This window comes from Pelodiscus sinensis, chromosome 6, assembly GCF_049634645.1.
Source record: "Pelodiscus sinensis isolate JC-2024 chromosome 6, ASM4963464v1, whole genome shotgun sequence".
Taxonomy (NCBI): domain Eukaryota; kingdom Metazoa; phylum Chordata; order Testudines; family Trionychidae; genus Pelodiscus; species Pelodiscus sinensis.
The window spans coordinates 59,353,542-59,379,185 of NC_134716.1; the positions used below are offsets into that span (position 1 = coordinate 59,353,542).

The following is a 25,644-nucleotide window of genomic DNA, read 5'->3' on the forward strand; positions in this document are numbered from 1 at the left end:
TTCTTTTATTCTCAGAATAGATAAGCACATCATTTGTTACAGAAGCGCTGACTTTTTAAAATGTCCTCAGGGGTACTCAATGCTCAGTCAGGCCCATCCCCATTTCACCCCTTCTCCCAAGACCTCACCCCATTCCTCCTTTTTCAAGTGCGCCCTGCCCTCGTTCTGCCCCCTTCCGTAGCACCTTCAAGAAGTTGGCATCAATGATTTGTTAGCAAACTAGTCAAGTCCTGGCAAAACACAAAGGTGAAAAATCTGTAGTGGTTCAGAATAGAGTTTAAATTTGTAGAATTTGTGTAGAATTTTCGAAAGAAGATATGCAAATTCTAAGAGAATTTGCATATCTTCTTTTGATCTCACTTTTGAAAGTGAAAGTAGTCTGGACACAGTTTTCTTCAGGAAAAAAAAAATCTTAAAAAAGGAGGTTTACACATTTTTTTCGAAAAAGGGTTTTTTTCCCCCGAAAAAACCACGTCCAGACTGCTTTCACTTTTGAAAGATCCTCTTTCAAAAGTGAGATCGGAAGAAGATATGCGAATTCCCATGGAATTTGCATATCCTCTTTCGGGGAAAAAAAAGTTTAGATTTGCCCTGAGTGATTTTAAAGAACCCTGAAAAAACAGGAAGGAACACTTGAATTCCTTCCCCAGCGGTATCCCAAGCTCTTCTGCCACAAGAGAGCTTGAAAAAAAGAAAAGAAACAAAAGAAAAGAAAACACAGAAAACAAACTGTGTCTTTCATAGCTGACCTCTCAGGCTAGGCAGGCACACACACAGACCTGTTACCTTCCAGGACACAAGAATCAGATCATTTCCTTAAAAAAGATAATTTTATTAACAAAAAACCAAAAAGGTATCCTTAATAAAGCAAACTTGGTTGCTAGGTGTTACAGAGCAACTGAGAAAAACAAATTAAAACACAGAGAACATAGTATCTCTAGGTACAGCTTAGCTAGTGAATGGGGGAGGGGAGATGGATTTTACACAGAGAAGCTTAGCCAAGCACAGAACAAAGAAAAATACTCTGATCACGACTAAACATACATTCCTCACTCTACTCACGATCTGTGCTGATCCGTACTTGAAGGTCCAGTTCACTCCCATGCCTAATATTCCTTGTAGTCATGGTAATTCTGATTACTGCATCTTGCTCCCTCCAGGCCTTAACTTAGAACTCAAAGGAAGAAGCAGCTAGGTATCTATATATAATTCATATTTCAACAGACTTCCCCATTGGCTTTCCTGGCTTTCTGCCAACACCCCCACTAGCTACCTGAGTTTAACCCTTACTCACCAGTTGCTGGCCAGCACTCCTGTCCATTACAACATATAAATTGGGTTCTTTGGTAGAAGGCCTATATTCTTTATCTATGGGCCCAAGTCTGCTCCATTGAATTTTAGAATTTTGCTAGTTCAATGTATGCAGGGTCAAGTTCTAGGTCTGAATTTCCCATTGCTAGTCATGAATCATAGCGATTCCATCCAATGCTTTGGGTCAGAACTTTTAAATCTCAATGTCCAGGGAGAAATCAAGTGATATTGGCATGTACTTGATTCTCTCTCCCTCACCCTCCAATGTGCTTTTCTGCCTGGAGCCCTCTGACTACATGGGCAGACCCTCAGCCCTGTTGTCTGGATGGAATAGGGTACAGCACATAGCAAATATATTAGACTGTAAATTCCTAAGGACAGAGACTGGGTCTCCCTTTGACTAGTGTTAAATACAGTAGGTCTGTGTCTGTAATCACTATTTCAATGCAGATGGTCACAATAATAAGAAAGCCAGTGAGTGGGTCCATTTTCCCATGAGTATGAGGACAAGTTAACATTCATCTGTGCCTTTATACTTTACAGATTATTCTATTCCAAGAAGTATTGAGGCTGCTTGATAATGAAAAAGGGTCTGAATAATCAAGGGTGGTTTTAATAAGGGCTAATTTAAAGATTATCTTTAAAAGTATAAATTGGACATTATTTTGCACTGCAACTGAAACCTGCTTAGAAGTATAATGAAACAGCTATTTATCAAGAATGGAATAAACCTGATAAAAGAATAAAACTTACTGGGCTACAAATGGTAAAATAGAAACTGAACCTTTTTCTGTTTAAGACATTTCCATGTTAAATAAACACACACCATTCACAATATACATTACAGGACGATGGAGCCCTCCTATGAACATCTGTTAAAAGAATAGACCTGTAAGAAAATATCTGTTGAGTTTATGTTCTTAGCACATTTCCATTCTATTAGTTTTGATAACTATTTTAGGCCATTTATCATCCAGAGCCACGTGTCTCTGGGCAATTATTGTACTAATTATAGACTCCAACAGCAACCCAAAAGTTTCTTCTCTTGAATTGCTTGGTTTATAGAGTCCAATTTTTCATTTTTTTATTCCCTAGACAGCTGAAAATAACAAGATGACTTCAACTGGCTTTGTTCTTACCTTTAATGACTTTGTTACCAACATAAGAACCTGATCCTAAAATCCTCCCTCCTATATAAACTCTTCATTTACAATCAATGGAACTACTCACGTGCATGTTGGCAGACAGGCCTTTGCTGGAAAAAATGGTAGCTTATCATTTTTCATAGAGGCAGTTCCCTACACCAGCTTTTGGTTTTCTTTTCTCCCTTTGGAAGCCCTTCAGAAAGCTCATGTATGACCGTTAGTGGATTTTCTAGACAGTATCCAAAGGTGCTCATATTTTCACCATATTTTAAAATAACTTGTCTATCCCAGAAATTCTCATATGACCTTAATACCAGGAATAAACTAGTTGTGGGATTTTTGAGACGGAAGTTAATATGTTTTTAAAGCTGTAACGCTATAAACAATTAAAATAGAAGTTAATGCAATAGTTCTGCTACTGAACTAGAATAGAAGATACTGCTGTAGTTCATAGGTCGGTCCTTAGTGTCCTTGTACAACAAATGGTAGATCGTTACATTGATTTTTGTTTGAAATCATGGTTCAATAGGAAATCTCTAAACTTATTATCCTTTAACAAAATATTTTAATATGTAGACTTGAAACAAAGCCAAGAAAAATGAAACATTCAGGACTAACAAAACAGGCAAGATGGACAACAACGATGAATTTGCCCAGTCATAACACATTGACTGATCATAAAACTGTAATATATTTAATCTCAGATGCAATGTGTATAATATCATGAGAGATATGTGCACATCTCCTAAACAACATTAGGATATTATATAATAATTAATAATAAACCCCACCTATTTGCTATTGGAGAGCTGTAATTGGATCCTGGAGTACAGTCTGGAACTGGGGTATGGCTGTGCCCCCTTAGCCCTCCATCCTGGACTGTCTCTCATAATGATTTGCTAGTGACAAGCAACTAATCCCTCCGGGTGCTGTGATCACTCACCACAACAGCATGTGGAGCCCCATACCCAGCTAAATTGTGTGAATTCTCCCTGAGCCACTCATGACTCACAGAAGGGAAAAATCTCCCAAGACACAGCCTTGTACCCTAGAACAGTATCATCTTGCCTTGGTTGGAAACCTGACAAGTATCACTTTATTATTCAGTCTGCCCTTTCTTTGCTGTGGAAATGACTCGTAAACTTTGTAAACTGAGCTGAGATTTCCCCAGCACTTCAATCAAAATAAAATATATAAAACAGATTTATTAACTACAGAGAGACAGATATTAAGTGATTACAAGTAGCATGTACAGAAGATCAGAGGTAGTTACCAAAGAAAATAAAGGTAAGTGCACAGTCTAAATCTTAAACCTAATTAGTCTAGACAACATTTGACTCAAGCAGTTTTCTCATCCAGTCGATGCAGGGCCATCCTTAGGCATATGCAGTTGCGTAGCCACCACTAAATTTGAATTTAGCGGTGACTTACATTGCTGCATATGCCTGAAATGGGCAGTGGTGGCTTTGGTGGCCCCAACCCCCATCTCATGGTCACACACCACCACCATCCCGGGCTCTGCTCACCAGACAGAGGTGAGCAGCACAAGGACATGGGCCAGAGCACTCCAGAGGAGCAGAAGGCAGCCATGGAGCCAGCGGCTAGAGAGAAGAAATGGTTTCCCTTTCAAAGCACTGCTCCTCTCTGGCCACCGGTACGGCCACCCTTTGCTCCTCCATCCCACGCTCACACCGCCTGTGCCTCCCATCTGCTGCCCTGAGGTTGCAGGTGAGCCTCTCTCCCTGACCTGCTCTAACTCCCCCAGACCAGATGTCATTACAGCAAACGGCATTTGATCCATCCAATCTGGGACAATTAGCAATCCCCTACTACCTACAGCTTCTGCCCCCTGCAGCAGAGCAGCTGTTCCCCCTATGTGGTGTGGGGGGATGCCGGTGCTAGGCTGTATAAGACACCAACACTGGTCGAGATGACAACCCTGAATAGATGTTATAGTTTTTTAAAACACAGGCATCCCCTTTAAGTCTGGGAACCAGTCTCCTTAGTTCAAGTCTTAATCTTTCCAACATTCTTGTTGTTTCCAGCATAGGTGGGGAAGAGAAAAGTCAAAACATGATGCCACTTCCCCTATTTTATATCCTCAATCCATGGGCCTGGAGAACTATAGCCCGGACATGTTGTGGTGGGCTTTGCTGAGTCACAGAGTTGAGCAATCCTGCATTATGTGATGCTTACTCAACTCTCATAGAATTATAGATCCCTTGTTTACCATTCCCCTTCTGATTAATGGTGATTTAATATCAGCCTTGCTTTTGATCACCTCCTTTGTTGTTACTGGAGAAGGAGCAGTGGGAGACTCCCAAACTTACAACATATGTCAATAGTAACTGTAAAGTGATATCTCATAACTTCATACACACTAGTGATGTGTATATTTTGACAAAGGAATGGGTTTCATCAGATCATGACCTTTCATATGATATTCTTTGTGTGAAAAATATAATAATTATATGGCAGGAGTGGATATGGACCTTCCAGGGGGCTGCTTATGTGCACATCTCTCTGAGGATATACACTCTGCATAAACTGGGGAGCCCTGTCTATTAGGATGTTATATAATAATAAACCCCACCTGTTTGCTATTGAAGATCCAAGGACTGACTTTGCAACTGAATTGGTCTTTGCAATGACTTGCATTTTATTTAACAGTCGAAATCTATTATGGAATTTATTTTCTTAATATGCAATTATGAAGATAATGGGAGGCAAGTCCTCTAATTCTGGATGTACCAAAGTTCCTGAAGACTAGCCTAAATATAATTAGGATAGCCTGAATATGTCATTAACATGTTTCCTCTCTGCATAATTTTTGGAGTATTTCTGCTGAAAATGTATAAAATCTCGAATACTGCTATTGCTGTGTCTGCCATTTAGACATTTCAGAAGAAATGGAAAGGAAAATGCACATTTAATTGCTTCACATTAACTGGTTTGGCGAGTCTGCTCCTAGCACTGGTCTACATGATAGTGGAATGTATTACTGTACACAGGGATTGGTCCCACTGGTGCTTGGCCTATGTAAGGCCAGGTCTATACCAGGGAATAAGATCAAATTAAGATACACAACTCCAGCTATATTAATTTGAATTTTGGTGTCAACGGGAGGGACTCACAAAGAGTAGGAGTACTGGCACCAAAAATGGTGCCCTCAGCATTCAATCTAGTGGGTCCTTGCTATATCCACTAAACTGAATGCCAGAAGATCAACCTCTGGAGTGCTGATCTACAGGTAAGATGTGGCCTTACATATAAGCTGTACTACTGCTGATAGTCAGGGAAACATCTTTTTTTAGTTGAAATGGTAGAGTCTTTGATTTTGGAACAGAACTGCCTAAGTTGAAGACAGCCTACCTTCCATGCTTCAGGCTTTTGCAATGGGTGACAACTACGATGCAGCCAAAGATTTGTAGCAGTCAGAAAACTGAGTCTCTGGTATGCAAGGACTAAAATATTCAGTAAGGAATCTTTTGCTCATGATAATATCTAATAACTACACCCTCACAAAAAACCACCTTCGCAGTCCTCTGTCTAAGATTTAAAATAGTAGTTTAAGAAAATTGCCTTCATTTTATTCCATTATAATCTCAATAACTTTTGGCACTGCATAACTGACATTCAGTGGACAATATACCTCTGTTGCACATGTATAGCAGCTGTTTCTCTTTAAACAACATCCAAAATTTTATTCCTCACAAGTTCAGAATCTATATAATAAAAGATAGCTGGACTTAGTCATTTAGTAAATCATAAACACTAACTTTCTTTAAACATTATGGCTGCTCCGTAAAAATAATCCTCCTCCTTTTCTGTCTCTTCTCCTATTCCCCTTTGCACTCCTGTAACATACTGATATACAGCTGGAATAAATCTTGTACAGTTTTATAAGGTTCCTCAATATGCACCCCAGTGTACAGATACAATAATAGTGCAAAACCCTTGATCATCACTTAAAATCTCAATCTTATCCAAAAAAGATCTTAAATCCTGCATATTTTGTTCTTTGAATAGCTTTCTTCTACATTTGTAATATAGTAAGTGCAATACATTTGAAGAGTCACATGATCTGTCATTCATGGGCTAAACTTTCAAGCTGCTGAGTTGAGGTTCCCCAAGGCCTGCTGAGTATTGACACACACCCTGTGCTGAGAATTATGTGCATGTAATTTACATGAGTGCAGCAAAATCTGATGGTGACATGTAAGTGCTAGTGACTATCATAAAAGCCAGGCAGCATTCAGCAGAAAGAAACAACTAGACGAGATCTGTGGCAGTGTACTGCCCCAGTTTGTTTCATTGGCTGTTAATAATGCAAGCAGTGCCCCATTTTCTATCTGTGCCCCTACACTGGTTGCAGGAAGAAGCACATGGTATAGGAGCTAGGACTAACTGATCTGCTGCAATTTGGCTGACTCCTTATCCTTGTGATTCCTTATTAACTGTCTCGCCTGATTAACAGATCTTAAAACCGTATGATACGGTGCTCAAGACCATGAATTATGCAACATATGGCATGGTTGCTCATACCCCCTTCCCACTGTATATTCCAAGATACATTTCATAGCATCGCCTCTTACTTATGCCAGTGTAATTATTGGAATTATCCCTATAAGTGGGAAGAAAATTAGAATTACAGTCCCTCCTCTTTCTTGACCACTTGCATGATCAATTTTGCAGAATACCTGGTGGCTGAAAATACAATTCAGTCTGCTATAACATCCTGTCCATACAGTAACAAAGGCAAGTGAACATATTCCACAGTTGCTGCCATACCATATTTATAACTGATCTGGAAAAAGGGAGTAAACAGTGAGGTGGCAAAATTTGCAGATGATACTAAACTGCTCAAGATAGACCAAAGCAGACTAAGAAGAGTTTCAAAAGGATCTCCCAAAACTAGGTGACTGGGCAACAAAGTGGCAAATAAATTTTAATGTTGATAAATGCAAAGTAATGCACATTGGAAAAATAATCCCAACTATACATATAAAATGATGGAGACTAATTTAGCTACAACTACTCGAGAGAGATCTTTGAGTCATTGTGAATAGTCCTCTGAAAACATGCCCTTAGTGTGCAGTGGCAATCAAAAAAGCAAAAGAATGTTAGGATTCATAAAAAGAGACAGAGAATAAGACAGAGAATATCTTACTTCCTCTGTATAAATCCATGGTATACCCACATCTTGAATATTGTGTGCAGATGTGGTAGTTTCATCTCAAAAAAGATATCTAGGCATTGGGAAATGTTCAGAAAAAGGCAACAAAAATGATTAGGGGTTTGGAACAAGTGCCATATGAAGAGAGATTAAAAAGACTGGGTCTTTTAGTCTTAGAAAAGAGGAGACTAAGGGCATGTCTACAGTAGGAAATTATTTCATAATAACTAAATTCAAAATAACTCCCAAAATAACTATTTTGAAATAAGTTTATTCCCTGAAGAAAGTAGGAGTACAGATTTTGAAATAACCAGCCCGTTATTTCAAAATAATGGGCTTAGTAGTGTGGATGCTCTGCTTATTATTTTGAAATAAGGGGGATTATTTCAAAATAACTCCCTAGTGTAGACCAAGGCTAAGGGGTGGGCAGAGGGGATATGACAGAGGTACAATCATGACAGGTATAGAGAAAGTGAATAAGGAAAAGTTATTTACTGGTTCCCATGACACAAGAACTAGGGATCACCAAATGAAATTAATAGGTAGAGGTTTAAAAAACAAACAAAAGGAAGTATTTCTTTACACAGCCAGCCTGTGGAACTCCTTGCCGGATGACGTTGTGAAGACTAGGACTTCAAGAGTGTTCAAAAAAGAACTAGATAAATTCATGGGGGATAGGTCCATCAATACATATTAGTTAGGATAGGTAGGAATGGTGTCCCTAGCCATCGGTGGCAGGAGAGGGATCACTTGACAATTACCTGTTTCTGTTCACTCCCTTTGGGGCATCTGGCATTGGCCACTGTTGGAAGACAGGATATTGGGCTAGATAAACCTTTGGTCTGATCGAGTATAGCCGTCCTTATGCCCTCAATATTGTCTCTCTCGATAGGCAAAACATTGAGCTGCATATGGCACCACAAAATTTGGAACATCAATTTGCCCCAAATTTCATGGTGCCCTATACACCCACATGCTGCCTATGGGGAATGGTGTTGGGGGGTGCCAGAGCCTAACCGCCCAGCCCACACACCTGTCCAGCTGCTCACTGCCCCCCGGACAGCAGCTCCCACTCACCAGGTGGAGGCAAGCAGCTCTTGTGGGCTGAAGGACTGAGCAGGGGGTAGCCATGCTGTGGCAGCTAGAGGGAAGTGACACTTGCCTCTTAAAAGCACTGCTTCTCTTCAGCCAGCTGCATGGCCACCTGCTGCTCCTCTAGCCCGTGCCTCCCTTCCGGACCTGCTCCAGGTTGCCAACTTGACTGCATATAGCTACAGTAAATGGTGTCTGGTCTGGAAGAGTTGGTAACCCCTTTTCTCCACAACTTCAGGACCACCAGCGCTTTCCCTAGAGTATACGAGTGCTGGGCTGCATAGGGCACAGGTAGGGACAGCCCTGCATGCCCTACAATGGCTTTCCAGTTACCAGTTTCTGCAGGTTCTATAATTAACTGCTGTTGTGTTGCAGTTTTCTGATCCATGCTAGTTACAATGGAGAGGCTACTGTCCACAAACTGCATGTTAGTCTATGCCAAGTGATTCTTCTGCACAATGTGTTTCAGATGTGTGGCTGACAAGTAATTCAGAAACGAGTGGTCCTGTAGCACCTTAGGCTACGTCTAGACTGCAAGCCTCTTTTGAAAGAGGCTTTTTCAAAAGATACTTTTGAAAAAGCTTCTTTCAAAAAAGAGCATCTAAACTGCAACCTCTTCTTTTGAAAAAGTGAGCTGCGTTTTCGAAAGAGAGCACCGAAGCAGTCCCTGCAGTCTAGAAACAGCTTTAGAGACTAACAAAAAAATATAGATAGTATCATGAGCTTTTGTGGGCACAACCCACTTCTTCGGATGACAAATATGGAGCAGGAGGCACAGAGGGACAAATATAAAGCAGAAAAAAAGGGAGGGGGGAGGAGAAATGAAAAAAAACCTGTTAATTAAAGTGTCCATGATAAATGAGGCTAATAGACTGGGTTATAAATGTCTGAAACTTAGCTTTTGATGTCATTTGGGTGTTGAATATAACGGTCCATCCAAGAAATGTCTTTCTTTAGTCCCTGGGTAAATTATTTTAATTTGCATGCAAAAGCTAGTTCCACCGTTTCTCTCTCTAGTTGGTTCCCGAAATTATTTTGTAAAGGCATGTCTACACAGCAGGGCTAAAGCTAAAATAAGCTACACAACATGAGCTATATCAATTGTGCAGCTGAAGTCCAAATAGCTAATTTTTTTGGCTTTTGGCACCGTCTACACAGCAGGAAGTTGGAGGAAAAGCACTCTTGCTTTTCAACTTTTCTTCATAAAATGAGGTTTACAGGAGTCGGAGTAAGAAGTCCTCCAGCTCAATATTATTTTGACATTGTGCAGAAATGACTTCTTATAATGTAGTTGTGGACTGTGTTATTTTGGAATAATGTTAGTTATTCCAAAATAACACTGCTGTATAGAGTACCATAAGAGAATCGCCACTTTTAGATCCGTGAGTGTCAGGGCAAGTTAAAATGTTCCCCAACAGGTTTCCGATTTGTGTCCATTAATCCTTTGTCAGAGATAATGTCTATATTTTTTGTTTGTCTCTAAGGTGCTACAGGATCACTCGTTTTAAAGTTTTTTTTAAATTACAGACTAACACAGGCTACTGCTCTGAGAATTTCAAGCAATTCAGAGATATTTAATTAGACAATCCAATGTCACTAAAGTGGGGGCAGACTGCAAGCAGATAATTAGGGTGCGTTAGTGTATTTATATTTCAGTCCACATAATCAAATAAAGGTGAGGCTCTTATTTTAAAGGATAACATCACATATGTAACAATACTAATGTTTAGTAATTACATAGCATTTTCCGTTCATAGCTTTCATAATACTTCACAAAGAAAGGTAGTTTCCTCATTGTAAAGATGGTGAGGGGAAAGAAAGATTGTACACAAAGAAAGTGTGACTTCCATCAGGTCACACAGCAATTCAGAGCCTGATTCCAATCATAATTCATTTTCACTGTATCATGCTGCCTCTGCTCTATTCTAACTGCCTATAGTTCCTTATTTATTGGATATCATGTTATGCATGTCAAGGAAATATGCTCCTTCAGTGTAGGCTGAGGTATTTGGAACATCTTACTGCTCTCTTCATTGCCAATTGCAAACATCAGCATGACACATGACTCTTTTGGCTGCATGCCAGGGGCTAGCCAAAAGTGCTTTGTTGCTTTATGCCCATTTTCTGCTTTGAAAGGGACACATCTCTGACATCATAAAAAAAAATAGTAAGAACATGGTCTTGTTGTTAGAATTAATTTGGCTCAAGAATACTTGTGGAATGTGGCATTAGTCCACCCACTCAGTTCATATTGAGTACTCAAGGAGCTGATTGAGGAGATATCTGAGCCATTAGCGATCATCTTTGAAAAGGCATGAAAGACGGAAGATTCCAGAAAACTGGAGAAGGGCAAATGTAGTGCCCATCTGTAAAAAGCAAATAAGGACAATTCAGGAAACTACAAAACAGGGTTGAATTGCTGCACTGTCTTTTCTGTTTTTAGATACTCTAATCTAGCTAGATTAAGGCTAGCATGGGTATGCATGCCTGAGCTGCAATCACACTTCTGTTGGCAGTGTAGACACATCTTAATTTCAATATACAAAAACACTGCTAATGTTTCATGTGTGCCCACTACCAACATGAGCCACCATCTCTGACAAAAACTTGAGGACACCTCTATCCTCCTCCAGTTCACTCCAAACAATTTTGGTGCTGTTGCGGGTAGGAGTAAGAGGCGTTGCATCAGTATCAATCCAGTTGATCTTCCCACTACAATTTCATAGTTCCATCAGTCACCTTGTAATGACCACAGCAGATAAGAATTTCTTATAATTTTGTATAGTTTTGGTCAGGGGTGGGCAAGAGGCTGCAGGAAGGCCCACAGCCACCTCGACGGAACCCTTAGGCAGAGAACAGCTCACGCATAAAAAAGCCAGCAGCTCTCCCCTCTGGAAGGGTGGAGAGGAAGGAAGGAGACTTCTCATGCTGTTCGTACCCCTCAGCAAAATATCTCAGCCCCCATTGGCCCAGTCTCTCAGTTTCTGGCTAATAGGAGCTGAGAATTTTTGCTGGGAGCAGGGGCATTGTGGGAAACCTTCTCCTTTCCTTTCCCCCTCCCATGCCTGGAGTGGAATAGCAAACAGCCTGTAGCAGATACCTGCAGAAACCTGAGGCAGATTAAGTGCCTCCCAGCCAGTAATTTGCTATTACTCAAGTAGCTGAATAAATTCCATTTTTACTAGGAACCATTTCATTAGGTTGGCTACATTTTCTGTAGCCTGTGGGATGGGTTGTGTTGTGCTGGAGAAAGTCTAGAGATGTGTGCAGTAAAATCACTGATCATGTGGAACTAATTGGATTGTGGGATTGATTGGACACTGACAAGTCAGGACACACTCTGGGTAATGACATCCAGATGAAGTTACAGTGCAGGGAAGGCGTTATTCGTGCCTCTGGGAGTAGGGGGTACTCTGGTCTGCCTGGACGAATTGGGAAATTAGAATGATCAAACTAAGGCTGAGTCTCACCAAGTATTGCATAACCGTGTAAAGTGTTGAGCTTCCTCTGCTCCTCTGGTTTCAATCTTGCTGTGTTGCAGTGTCTGTACTGCATGTATATGCAGGATATGACACAAACAGGCCTGTGATGGATAACACTATTATCCAGGCCTTAGGGCTATATGTATTATATGATCTGAATGTAGCTGTCTTAGGGCAGGATCTACAGCCTTTATTAGTACAAATAGTATTTTTGGATTGGCTCCACAGTGTGAAACTGTATTATGTTAATAGTGCTTGTGAGACAGACTGAGTTTCAGGAATCCTGTAGAAAATGCCCACATAATTTATTAGTGGACTAATGCATTTTGTTATCAAATCTACTACTGGACAGCTGAGGGGGCTATTCCAGACAAAGCAAACAAGCAATTAGTAATCAGTGTGACATAATTCACTTTTCTCTTTCAGCTATAATTTTTGAAGTATGTCAAGGTCCTTCATCATTTACAATAAACTGGCTATTGCTGTTACGATCAAAGCATCTCACGTTGATTTTCCTTTGACATTATGCCTTGCAGCAATGTTCTAGTTCCTAGTTTTCAGTTTATTACAGAAAATCAACTTGCAACTTTTTTCCATTGGTTCCAGAAGACTCCACTAAGCCATCGCTTTGATTCCTATATATGAAAAAGTGTGAAGAAAAAGAAGTTTCCTTTGAAATACCATAGCAACTAGTTCCCAGACTTATGGGCTACGTCTACACTGGCCCCTTTTCCGGAAGGGTCATGTTAATTTCAGAAGCCGTAATAGGGAAATCCGCGGGGGATTTAAATATCCCCCGCGGCATTTAAATAAAAATGTCCGCCGCTTTTTTCCGGCTTTTAAAAAAGCCGGAAAAGAGCGTCTACACTGGCCCCGATCCTCCGGAAAAAGCGCCCTTCAATAAGTAGGGAATAAGATCCTCCGGAAAAGGGCGCTTTTTCCGGAGGATCGGGGCCAGTGTAGACGCTCTTTTCCGGCTTTTTTAAAAGCCGGAAAAAAGCGGCGGACATTTTTATTTAAATGCCGCAGGGGATATTTAAATCCCCCGCGGATTTCCCTATTACGGCTTCTGAAATTAACATGCCCCTTCCGGAAAAGGGGCCAGTGTAGACGTAGCCATGGGGTGCATTAGAATGGTTGCATGTAGTACCAATTTATCAAGGATTAGTTGCTTTATAAACACTTAAAATGGAAAAAAAGTCTGAATGTAAGTGTGCATCTGGAGGAGCTGGTGCATTTTGTGGTGAGGTGTCAGGGAGAAGAAAGGGCGATCATGGACAAAGTTTAAAAACTCTCTGTGAACTGAATATCAAGGAAACTTTAAATTCCTTCCTAGCAAACTTCCATTCAGAAACTTTCTATCCCATTTGATTTTATACATCAGTATTTTATTACGTATACTGGAAAAAAAATATAAGGAAATTGCAAGTGATCAGGTGTTTTTCAGATGACATCTGGTGGACAAACCAGAGAAAATTGAAATAACAACTCCAATGAATGTAAATCTTTTCTTCCCTTAAATCTCATGGGCTCTTAAGCCTCATTAAAGAATTGTACCATTATCAGTGCAAGTTAACAGTACAGTGCATTCACACTAGCAGTCTTGTTTTAGGTATACTTGGTGTTCTTTATACATGCACAGAGTTCCTTGCTGGTGTTATGGGGTCTCTGGATGGTTGCAAATGCTTATCATCTATGGATCTATACCATATATTTGTCCCTGTTCACATTTTTGTTATCTTCATGGATGTGTTGAAAGGGTGTGTCCTATGTAAGGGGCTATAAGGGTCAGGGATTACTTTTGAATTTATAGAATTCATAGAACACTAGAACTGGAAGGGACCTCGAGAGGTCATCGAGTGCAGTCCCCTGCCCTCATGGCAGAACTCAGTAATGTCTAGATCATCCCTGATAGATGTCTATCTAACCTGCTCTTAAATATCTCCAGAGATGAGGATTCCACAACCTCCTTAGGCAACTTATTCCAGTGTTTAACCACCCTGATAGGAAGTTTTTTCCTAATGTCCAACCTAAATATCCCTTGCTGCAGTTTAAGCCCATTGCTTCTTGTCCTATCATCAGAGGTCAAGGAGAACAATTTTTCTCCCTCCTCGTGACACCCTTTTAGATACCTGGAAACTGCTATCATGTCCCCTCTTAGTCTTCTCCTTTCCAAATAAACAAGCCAGATTCTTTCAGTCTTCCCTCACAGGTCATGTTCTCTAGACCTTTAATCATTCTTATTGCTCTTCTCTGTCACACTGTTGACTCATATTGAGCTTGTGGTCCAAGATGACCCATATATTCCTTTCTGCAGTACTCCTTAGACAGTCACTTCCGGTTCTGTATGTGTGAAACTGATTGTTCCTTCCCAAGTGGAGTACTTTGCATTTGTCCTTATTAAACTTCATCCTACTTACCTCAGACCATTTCTCCAGCTTGTCCAGATCATTTTGAATTATGACCAGGGCTTGACAAATAATGTAATCTACTCGCCCATGGTGAGTAGATTACACCCTGGATGAGCCGGCGCGGAGATCTGCGCACGCACAGAGCGCAGAACTGCACAGCTCGCGAGCAGGGCTCGCCACCGCTTGGCGAGCCCTGATTATGACCCTATCCTCCAAAACAGTTGCAACCCCTCCCAGCTTCGTATCATCTGCAAACTTAATAAGCGTATTCTCTATGCCAATATTTAAATCATTGATAAAGATATTTAACAGAACGAGTCCCAAAACAGACCCCTGCGGAACCCCACTTGTTATGCCTTTCCAGCAGGATTGTGAATCGTTAATAACTACTCTCTGAGAATGGTTCTCCAGCCAGTTATGCGCCCACCTTATAGCAGCCCCATCTAAGTTGTATTTGCCTAATTTATTGATAAGAAGATTATGTGAGACTATATCAAAGTCCACTGCTTCTCCCTTATCCACAAGACTCGTTATCCTATCAAAGAAAGCTATCAGATTGGTTTGACATGATTTGTTCTTTACAAACCCATGCTGGCTGTTACCTATTACCTTATTTTCTTCCAGGTGTTTGCACATATATTCCTTAATTCCTTGCTCAATTATATTTCTTGGCACAGAAATTCAGGTGACTGGTCTGTAGTTTCCTGGGATGTTCTTATTTCCCTTTTTTTATAGATGGGCACTATATTTACCCTTTTTCCAGTCTTCTGGAATCTCGCCTGTCTCCCGTGATTTTTCAAAGATGATAGCTAAAGGCTCAGATACCTCCTCTATCAGCTCCTTGAGTATTCTAGGATGCATTTCATCAGGCCCTGGCAACTTGAAAACATCTAACTGTAAATAATTTTTAACTTGTTCTTTTTTATTTTATTTTCTAAACCTATCCCCTTCCCACTAGCATTCACTATGTTAGGCATTCCTTCATCATCAGACTGCTTGGTGGAGACTGAAACAAAAAAGTTATTAAGCACCTCTGCCATTTCTAAGTTTCCTGTTATTGTTTCTCCCTCCTCATTGAGCAGTGGGCCTACCCTGTTCTTGGTCTTCCTCTTGCTTCCAATATATTTATAGAAAGTCTTATTCCCATTTATGTCTGTAGCTAGTTTGAGCTCGTTTTGTGCCTTTTCCTTTCTAATCTTGCCCTTGTATACCTGTATTGTTTGCTTATTTTGTCCTAGTAATTTGTCCTTGGTAATTTGTCCTAGTTTCCGCTTTTTATATGACTTCTTTTTTATTTTTAAATCATGCAAGATCTCCTGGATAAACCAAGGTGGTCTTTTGCCATATTTTCTATCTTTCCTACTCAGTGGAATAGCTTGCTTTTGGGCCCTTAATAATGTCCCTTAGAAAAACTGCCAACTCTCTTTAGTTGTTTTTCCCCTTAAGCTACATCTACACTGCACCTCTCTTGCACAAAAGCCTATGTAAATGAAGTGCAGATTAGCATATTGCCATGCTTCATTTGCATAATTAATTAGCAGCTGTTTTGGTGCAAAAAGGAGCTGTGTAGATGGCTCCTTTTTGCGCAAAAACGCCCTCTTGCACAAGAGCCATTCTTCCTCATTTTTTTCAGGAAGAACGGCTCTTGCACAAGAGGGGGGTTTTGCACAATAAGGAGCTGTCTACACAGCTGCTTTTTGTGCAAAAGCCTCTTGTGTAAAAACGGCTCCTAATTAATATGCAAATGTAGTGCAGCAATATGCTAATCTACGCTTCATTTGCATAAGCTTTTGTGCAAGAGTCATGCAGTATAGATGTAGCCTTAGTCTTGCTTCCCATGGGATCTTACCTACCAGCTCTCTGAGATTACCAAAATCTGCCTTCCTGAAATCCATTGTCTCTCTTTTGCTGTTCTCCTTTCTACCATTCCTTAGAATGATGAATTCTATGATTTCATGATCACTTTCACCCAAGCTGCCTTCCACTTTCAAAATTCTTAACCAGTTCTTCCCTATTTGTTAAAATTAAATCTAGAACAGCTTCCCCCCAGTAGCTTTTCCAACCTTCTGAAATAAAATGTTGTATTCAATGCAGTTCAAGAACTTATTGGGTAGTCTGTGCCCCACTGTGTTAGTTTCCTAACATATGTCTGAATAGTTGAAATTCCCCATCACCACCAAATCCTGTGCTTTGGATGATTTTGTTAGTTGTTTAAAAAAAGCCTCATCCACCTCTTCTAACTGGGTAGATGGTCTGTAGTAGACCCCTAGCATGACATCGCCCTTGTTTTTTTACCCCTTTTAACCTAACCCAAAGACTCTAAACACAGCTGTCTCCTAAGTCCATCTCCACCTAAGTCCAAGTGTATACCTTTTTAATATATAAGACAACACCTCCTCCCTTTCCCCCCCTGCCTATCCTTCCTGAGTAAGCTGTACCCTTCTGTACCAATATTCCAATTGTGTGTATTATCCCACCAAGTCTCTGTAATACCAACTATGTCATAGTTGTGTTTATTTACTAGCACTTCAAGTTCTTCCTGCTTATTACCCATACTTCTTGCATTTGTATATAGGCATCTAAGATACTGATTTGATCTTGCCTCCTGGTTCTGCCTTGTCCTTCCTTTTTTGAAGCTAAATCTAATGCAAAGTGCATATCCTGAGTCACAGAAAAAATAACAAACGTGTTTTGGTTAGACTCTGCTAACGTTACAATAGAAATCATGGTAGTGAGAACTAAATATGGTTGTTGCTAGCATGGTTTCCATGACTATTCTAAGCTAGGGCCTTTTCCTGTTCCCCAAGTAATAAAATTATGCTAATATTTGGGCCCTCAGCTACGCAAACATTTACCCCTGATAAGTTATTTTGAAACACTGATTTCGGTACTGCTTTCTTCTACTGTGATTGTGCTGGGTGGTGTGTCTGAAGCACAGTATTGGGTTTGTTAAAACTGCTTAAAAATCTCTAGACTAGATCATTACTTCATTTACAAACTTCTTTTTTAGTAAAATTCTGTTTTGGTCACACTGGTGAGCACAACTGTATTAGCAGAATTCATTATTAAGGCCCCAGACTGAATTGCACACAACACTAATTTGGATGTGTGTGGATGCAAATGTGATGTAAAGTTCACCTTTGAATTCCCCCCTCCGCTCCAGTCCTGTAGCATTTATCCTTGCCATATGTGAGAACAGTCTTAAACCTGATATTCAGAGGTATGGAGAACCCACATTTCCTGTTGACTTGAATTGGTGATGCATATACTCAATGCTTCTGGAAGTCAGGCATAAGGTATCTCAGGCTGGGCATCCCAAAAACAAAGGCACCCCAAATCAGTAGACACTTCTGATGTTGGCCTAAATACCCTGCAACTGGCAAATCCCTTTTTTCCCCCACAAAGAGCCTACTGTTAACAAAGTATGTAAACTACCTGCAATAGCAGAATATGTGATGAATGCAATGTCATGCACTGTACATATAAACTAAATAGAGGGGTGGCAAATAATACATTATCACAGTCTCAGCAAGTGTATATCTTTCATTACCACTGAAGACCAAATCAAGCAAAATTTTCAGAAGTCAGTGGGAGTTTGCCTGAATAAGATTTAACTAAAAACTAAATCTGACATCCTTACTATTTTTCTGTGTGATTACCTGGATAGTACTCCTGCAAACAAAGTAAATGACAAAAATTAAAACTGTAATCTACCTCCAATGACTTATCAATATGGCTGTTGATTAATCACAGTAAACTCATATGATTAACTCAAAAAATTAATCATGATTAATCACAATTTTAATCACACTGTTGAACAGTAGAATATCAATTACAATTTATTAAATGTTTTTCTGCATTTTCAAATGTATTGATTTATAATGCAGAATAAAAAGTGCACAGTGCTCACATTATATTATTTCATTACAAATGTGCATTGTAAAATTATATTTTTCAAATCACATCATACAAATACTGTAGTGCAATATTAAGAAAATGCACCTTACAAAGGTAGATTTTTTTTTTTTTTTGCACATAACCACACTATATCTCGCAGGTAAACATCTTATGGCACTGGTTATAACAGTGCCATGCAAATGCCTGTCCTTGCTTTCAGATGACACTGTAAACAAGAATCAGGCACTGTTATTTCTTGCAAATAGGAACAAATTTGTTTGAGCAGTTGGCTGAACAAGAAGTGTGACTATGTGGACTTGTAAACTATAATGCTTTACATTATGTTGTTTTTAAGTTCAGTTACAAAAAAAATTCCACATTTGTAAGTTGTACTTTCACAATAAAGAGATTACACTACAGTGCCTGTATGAAGTGAATAGAAAAATATTGTTTCTTTCGTTTATAATTTTTACAGAGCAAGTATGTGTAAAAAAAATGTGAGTCCTGTACAATTTGTATCCTGTGTTGTAATTGAAATCGATAAATTTGAAAATGTAGAAAACATCCAAAAATATTTAAATAAATTGTATTCTATTTAACAATGCAATTAATCAAAAAAAATTGTAAATTACTTGACAGCCCTACTTCTTAACCTTGTGATTCCCATTGAGAACTAATGATTTAGTTCCAACCAGTATATAATGACCCACTCAAGGACAGCACCATCATATGTCTCAAGGACTACGGGGATGGGCCATCTAAGATGTCAGAAACATCTATGAACCACTGCATGATTTCCATGGCACCTCCAACTAATAGCAGTAAGAAATCATGCAAGGGATTCTGGTGCATATAGGGAATATACTGTGAACTGTTCTATATGAAAAAAACCCAACAAATTGTCGGGTAGCACTTTATAGACTAACAAAACATGTAGATGGTATCATGAGCGTTTGTGGGCACAGCCCACTTCTTCAGATGAAGAAGTAACGTTACTCAAATGAGGAGTAATGTTAGTTCGAACCAAGGGGTTTGGTTCAAACTAACGCATCGCGGCACGTACTTTCACTTTCAAAACAGCTGTTGAGCAGAGTAACACGCCAGTGAGATCATGCTAATGAAGCGCGGGATATTTAAATCCCCTCTTCATGAGCAATTTTGGTCGCCTACATTTGCATCCCTAGTTCGAACTAGAGAGCAAGTGTAGATGTACCCTAACAGACTAAGTCGGCTACCCCCTGAAACTTCTGTTCTATATGACTTGGCCATTTGGAAATGGATGAGAAATCCCAGTATGACTGAGACACCCACCAATAAATTTGCTTGTTGAAGCCTAATATGTTGCATAGTTTAAGGCCTGAACTGCTCTCAGTTATTAACTTCACTAAAGAAAACCTTAGAATGGTTCATAAACCAGATGAAACAAAGCAAATACAAAAATGGACTAGTACAGCTAGTCTCTCTCAAATCAGAATAGTGTAGAAAACAGACACAGAAAATTAGCAAACACTATAATGGAAATAAAGATATTTTTCAGACCATTGCAGGTAGGAATCTCTAAGCACAATCCTCCATAATTTATATTGATGACTGTTTTCAGGTTTTGAAACATTTCCCACTCGTAGTTAATTTCTATTCAGAGGCTGGTACATAAAAATCACCAGCACAAAGAAATCAAATGTAATTGCAATCCTAAAAACAAAAAGGAAAAATACAGCAGGAAAATGCTCTTAAAAACATCAATTAGGCAATGAAATGTCTTCTGCATTGGCCATTTAGTTAGCATCTGTGAATGCTTTTGTGTTCTGCAGCTGGGTACAGCACCATTTCCTGAAATCTCTTTAGCTAGCAAAGCTACAAGTTGAATGTATTATTTCTAGTGTGCAGAAAAATTCAGTTGACAGCTATTTAAAAGTTTAACTGAAATAAAGAATGTGAATGAAAAAACAAGATAATGGGTGGTTCAAGAAATGTACTGAATACATTTAAAGCATTTTGTTCATCTTTGCAGCATAACAAAGGACACACTTTGGTCTTGATGGATCAATAAAACAATATGGGCTTGAGATAGTTATAAACATCTCCCAGCAGCTGTTTCAGTCATGAGGGAGAAGAGAATATGTACATATCAATCATTTGTCTCTTCATCCCCCTCAAAATTTTTACCAGGGCTTGCCCTGACTAACCTCATCCACAGACCTGTAATGAGGAGTTGAGATTATGGGAGAGAGGAAAGTAGTAGCATAACTTGATAATCTTACATTTCAGGATTTTCTTTTTACAGAAACCTCATTGCAAATTACATGGTTTTGTAGTCTTACAAAGGAGATCTTGTATATGATGGCTGCAACAGTGCAAGTCCTATAAACTACTTCAGAACCAAGTTTTCTAAAATGTATGGGGTAAAAAATTGAGGGTGTCTTGTCTAGGAAGTCAGTGCTTTTGAGGAAATTCAAGCGGTCAGAGTAGACAGCTGGCAAGTTTTTCCGGAAAAGCGGCTGATTTTCCGGAAAATCTGGCCAGTCTAGACACAGCCCCCCTGTCTGGTTTTCCCGCCGTAAGTGCTTTAAAAACCTAGTCCTGTCAAGGGCTCGGGTTCTTCTCTTCTAGTTTGTCTCAGGTTCCTGTCATCTTCCCTTATTCCTGTGAGAAGTTCCAGCGTGCGTGGACTTATGGCCTAGGGACAATCTATACTGGCATGATCTACTGAGTCTCCATTGAGTACTTGGAAAACCTCTCAGTACTAGTTTGGGACTGGATTTATGGACTGTGTTAAGACATTTTACCACCGTGTCCCTGAGTGGATCTTCACGTGGTCGAAGGATTCGTGAAGCTCTCCAGCAGCGCTGTCCACCACTGAGGCGAGGGTCCTCTTCCCTTCAGGCGTCTCCTTCGACAGGAGGGATTCGCCTCGTGGGACCTCCCTGTCAGTCCTCCCCAAGGGCTTCCAAATAGCCTACGGGTAGAAGGTCACAGGCTTCCATCACCGCCTCCTCATTGTTGTAAGATCTCCCCTTCTTGTATCGGGTTCTCTTTCTATCTTCCTTCTTTTTGGGATACGGTGGGGTCGTTCAATTCAATGTACCATTGTCTTTTGTTGTGCTCAACCATTTTTTTTTCAAATATATGGTTTGGCCCTAAACATTTTGTCCGTCATTTTCTGAAACAGTCAAGTGGTGATAGATACGCTACTGTCAGGCCGAATCTGGCTTCTGGTGGAGACATCCGTAACCCTAAGTTTTCCACCATTTGGCCATTTTTAACTGCTTACCTGAAGTCTCTGGGGTAACAATTGGTACTTAGCATCCTTTACTCCTGGTAACTTCAGCAGGAGTCAAGAGGGTGTTCAACACTAAGTCAGTGTCCAGAAGAAGGCTTTGTTCAAGAGAAACTCTTTTAATCATCTGGAGGATCTCTTGTATCACTGCTTTTATTTCTCCATTATACACTCCACTGTACACTCCACCTAGCCATTATCCCCCCATTTAAGCAGTACAGAAGTTTATCAATAAACTTCTACTCATCAATGAGCTGAAGGGGATCGTGCTAAACAAGATAATCATTAATTACACTGTGCTATACTTTTCTGGCTGCTGGAGAAATACTAGAAAGCTGACCACTCTGGAGAACAACTGAAGTTAGTCAATGTGAGTTTTCCCACAGATTTCTATGAGCATTGGATCAAGCCTCTAAAGTAGGAAGCATAAAGGCGTCGGCAACAGGAATAGACTGGTAAAACATATTTGGACCAATGGCAACTGAAGCAGAATGTCTTAACTAGCCCTTAACTAGCCCTTGGATTGACATTCTAAATAACTAGTATAGAAATGAAAGCATATCTAATGCAAAAACATTGAGGAGCCTTGTGGCATCTTAAAGACTAACAATTTTATTTGGGTATAAGCTTAAAGAGTTACAGGACTCCTTGATGTTTTTGTTGAAACAGATTAACAGACATGTATATTGCAATCTCCATAGCCTTATGTTAAACAAATACTTCAAAATATCCTTCCTTTGTATGATATAACACAATTATGTGATGGGAGAAATACAGGTGTAAGCAGGGGCTGAACTGCTGCTTGCTATCAGCCAGCTAAACGGAGAGAGCTGTCCTGGGCGTGGGTGTGCCCACTACAATTGTATAGCTCTGAAAAATAATTAACTGTTAACTAACTGTTGATATGTAAATACAGCTTATGCCAGGAGGGGGAGGGAATACGAGTTGTGGCTATGTAAATCCAATTCAGCCAGGGCTGATGGAGGATCAGTGTTGGAATGGAATGTAGTGTATTGTAAATAATTTGGGGCTGTTGTGGGGGTCACAAATCATGCTCGTAAATGTGGGAACTGTAAAACATGACACCAATGCTTGCAGGAGAGACACCATCATTGTAAGAGGTCTCCAAGGAACAAGCCTCCCCACTTCCAGAGTGAGTGAACTGAACTGGGGGGAAGGGTTAAAGGGCTTGAGTCAGCCTGCTTCACACCTGCCAGGAGTGAGCTGTAAGACTTCCCAACCTGCTCCTTTCCCCCTTTGTTTTAAGGATAGACCTAAAGCAGTGGTCTCCAACCTTTTTACACCCAAGATCACTTTTTAAATCTCCGAACAGGTGCAGATCTTCTGCCCCGCCCCTTCCTTGAAGCCCCGCCCTCTCTATTCTCCTCCTGTCCCTCACTTGCTATCCCCAGCCCTTACTTACACACGCTGATAAACAGTTTATTTTTAAATTATGTAATGTATAAAATTAAAATCACGTGTTTATAGTTATGAAATAAATGGTCTGTTTTTTATTCATGCTATTTAAATCTAAAATGAAGCATTTATAATTATACATTTTGGCTGCATCTGGCAGCTGCTTTTGCGGAAAAACTTGCCAGCTGTCTACACTGGCCACTTGAATTTCCGCAAGAACACTGACGAGCTCATGTAAGATTGTCAGTGTTCTTGTGGAAATCCTATGCTGCTCCCATTCAGGCAAAAGCCCTCTTGCGCAAATGCTTTTGCGCTACAGGGCCAGTGTAGACAACGTGGTATTGTTTTGTGCAAAAAAGCCCCGGTCACAAAAATGGCGATCGGGGCTTTCTTGAGCAAAACCACGTCTAGATTGGCATGGACGCTTTTCCACAAAAAGTGCTTTTGCGGAAAAGTGTCCATGCCAATCTAGACGCTCTTTTCTACAAATGCTTTTAATGGAAAAACTTTTCCGTTAAAAGCATTTGCGGAAAATCATGCCAGTCTAGACGTAGCCTTTGTGGGGACAGAGTTCTGCGGCGGGGGGCAGGGAAGAGGGAACTGAGTGCTGGGAGGGCAGAGGACAGGGCTCTGCAGCTGGGGACAGGGTGCCAGTGGGGACAGGAATAGGGACAGAGTTCTGTAGCTGGGAACAGGGGAGTGGGAACAGAATTCTGTGGCTGGGGACAGGAGAGTGGGGACAGAGTTCGGGGAGTGGGGAACAGAATTCTGTGGTTGGGGACAGGGGAGTGAGGACAGAATTCGGGGAGTGGGAACAAGGGAGTGGGGACAGAGTTCTGTTGCTGGGGACGGGAGTGGGGACAGCGTTCGGGGAGTGAGGACAGAGTTCTGTGGATGGGGACAGGGGAGTGGGGACAGCGTTCGGAGAGTGGGGAGGGGAGTGGGGACAGAGTTCTGTGGCTGGAGAGTGGGGCCTGAGGAGTGGGGTGCAAGTGGAGGCAGAGAGTCCCCTGTATCTGCCTCCTCCCAGGATTCCCCCCCCCGAGGGAAACTAGCGCATGCCTGCCCCGGGGCCGACCCCCCAGCGCAGGAAAACCCCACGCGCGCGCGCCTCCCCAGGGGGCCGACCCCCCCAGCGCAGGGATGCCTCGCACGTGCACGCCTGCCCTGGGGCCGACCCCTCCCCCTCGCGCAGGGAAGCCCCACACGCGCCTGCCCCAGGGCCGACCGCCCCGCACACGCGCCTCCCCCAGGGCTGACTCACCCCTCCTGTGTGGTGCAGGGAGCTGATGCTCCCTCCCGCAGTACACCCGGCAGAGCAGTTAGCGCTACTTCCGGAATCGCTGGAAGTGGCGCTAAGCTGCAGGACTTCTGTCCATCCCCAGGAAGCCGACACTACCTCATTTTTCACTTGAGGTAGGTAGTGGGGCTTCTCGGGAGTGAGAGGGAAATGGGGCGGGGCGGACAGGACGCCTCGTGATCGACTGGTTGAGGCCTCAAGATCGACCAGTCAATCGTGATCGACCTGTTGGTGACCACGGACCTAAAGGGCTGTGTCTAGACTGCAAGCTTTTCCGCAAAAGCAGCTGATTTTGCGGAAAAACTTGCCAGCTGTCTATACTGGCCGCTTGAATTTCCGCAAGAACACTGACTTCCTACTGTCTGAAATCAGTGCTTCTTGCGGAAATGCTATGCTGCTCCCGTTCAGGCAAAAGGGCCAGTGTAGACAGCTTAGATTTGTTTTGCGCAAAAAAGCCCCGATCGCGAAAATGGCGATTGGGGCTTTTTTGCGGAAAAGTGCGTGTAGATTGGCACGGACGGTTTTCCGCAAAAAGTGCTTTTGCGGAAAAGCGTCCGGGCCAATCTAGACGCGCTTTTCTGCAAGTGCTTGGTACATAACTTGTTCGTAAGTCGGGGATTATCTGTATAGGGCCTGAAATGTGTGATGTCTAATACCTACTAGGATAAGTAGAACAGGATAGCATTAAATCAATACCACAACACTGTCCTTAGTCAGCAAAGGGCCATAGAACTGAATGTCTATGGCCACGTTACAAACCTTTATTTCAGTGTCTAAAAATTCCATGGAGTAAATACTTATCTGATGCAAGCAGGTTAATCAGAGACAACAGCATGATCACTATGACCACAAATAGCATTCGATCAATAGCAGTTGAATAACAGATAGAAAAAATATAACCCGCACTGTTATCTGCAGAGATTTATGCAAAAGTACATTTTTCTTCCACATCGTGAGCACTAATCGTGCTTGACACATCTTGCCATAATCTGATGGCAGCTCTGACTCAGATGGTTAACTATAAGAACATTTCCCTATGGTAAATTATTGCAAGGGGGGAGGAGGAGGGGAATGTACAAACAACTAAGCTGTAGCTGAAGTAAAAAATAGATTCGTTCCTCTTTCTGAACTACATCT

At 41.1% G+C, this 25,644-nt stretch overlaps 1 long non-coding RNA gene across 1 annotated transcript in view; it reads right to left on the minus strand.

The window, feature by feature from the left end:
- Positions 1 to 1,275, minus strand: part of LOC142829880 (uncharacterized) — a 154,302-nt gene extending 153,027 nt beyond the window's left edge. The window contains exon 1 of the long non-coding RNA XR_012904766.1: positions 1,063 to 1,275. This is a non-coding gene — a long non-coding RNA (uncharacterized LOC142829880). The remainder of the gene's footprint in view (positions 1 to 1,062) is intronic.
- Between the last annotated feature and the right edge of the window lie 24,369 nt (positions 1,276 to 25,644).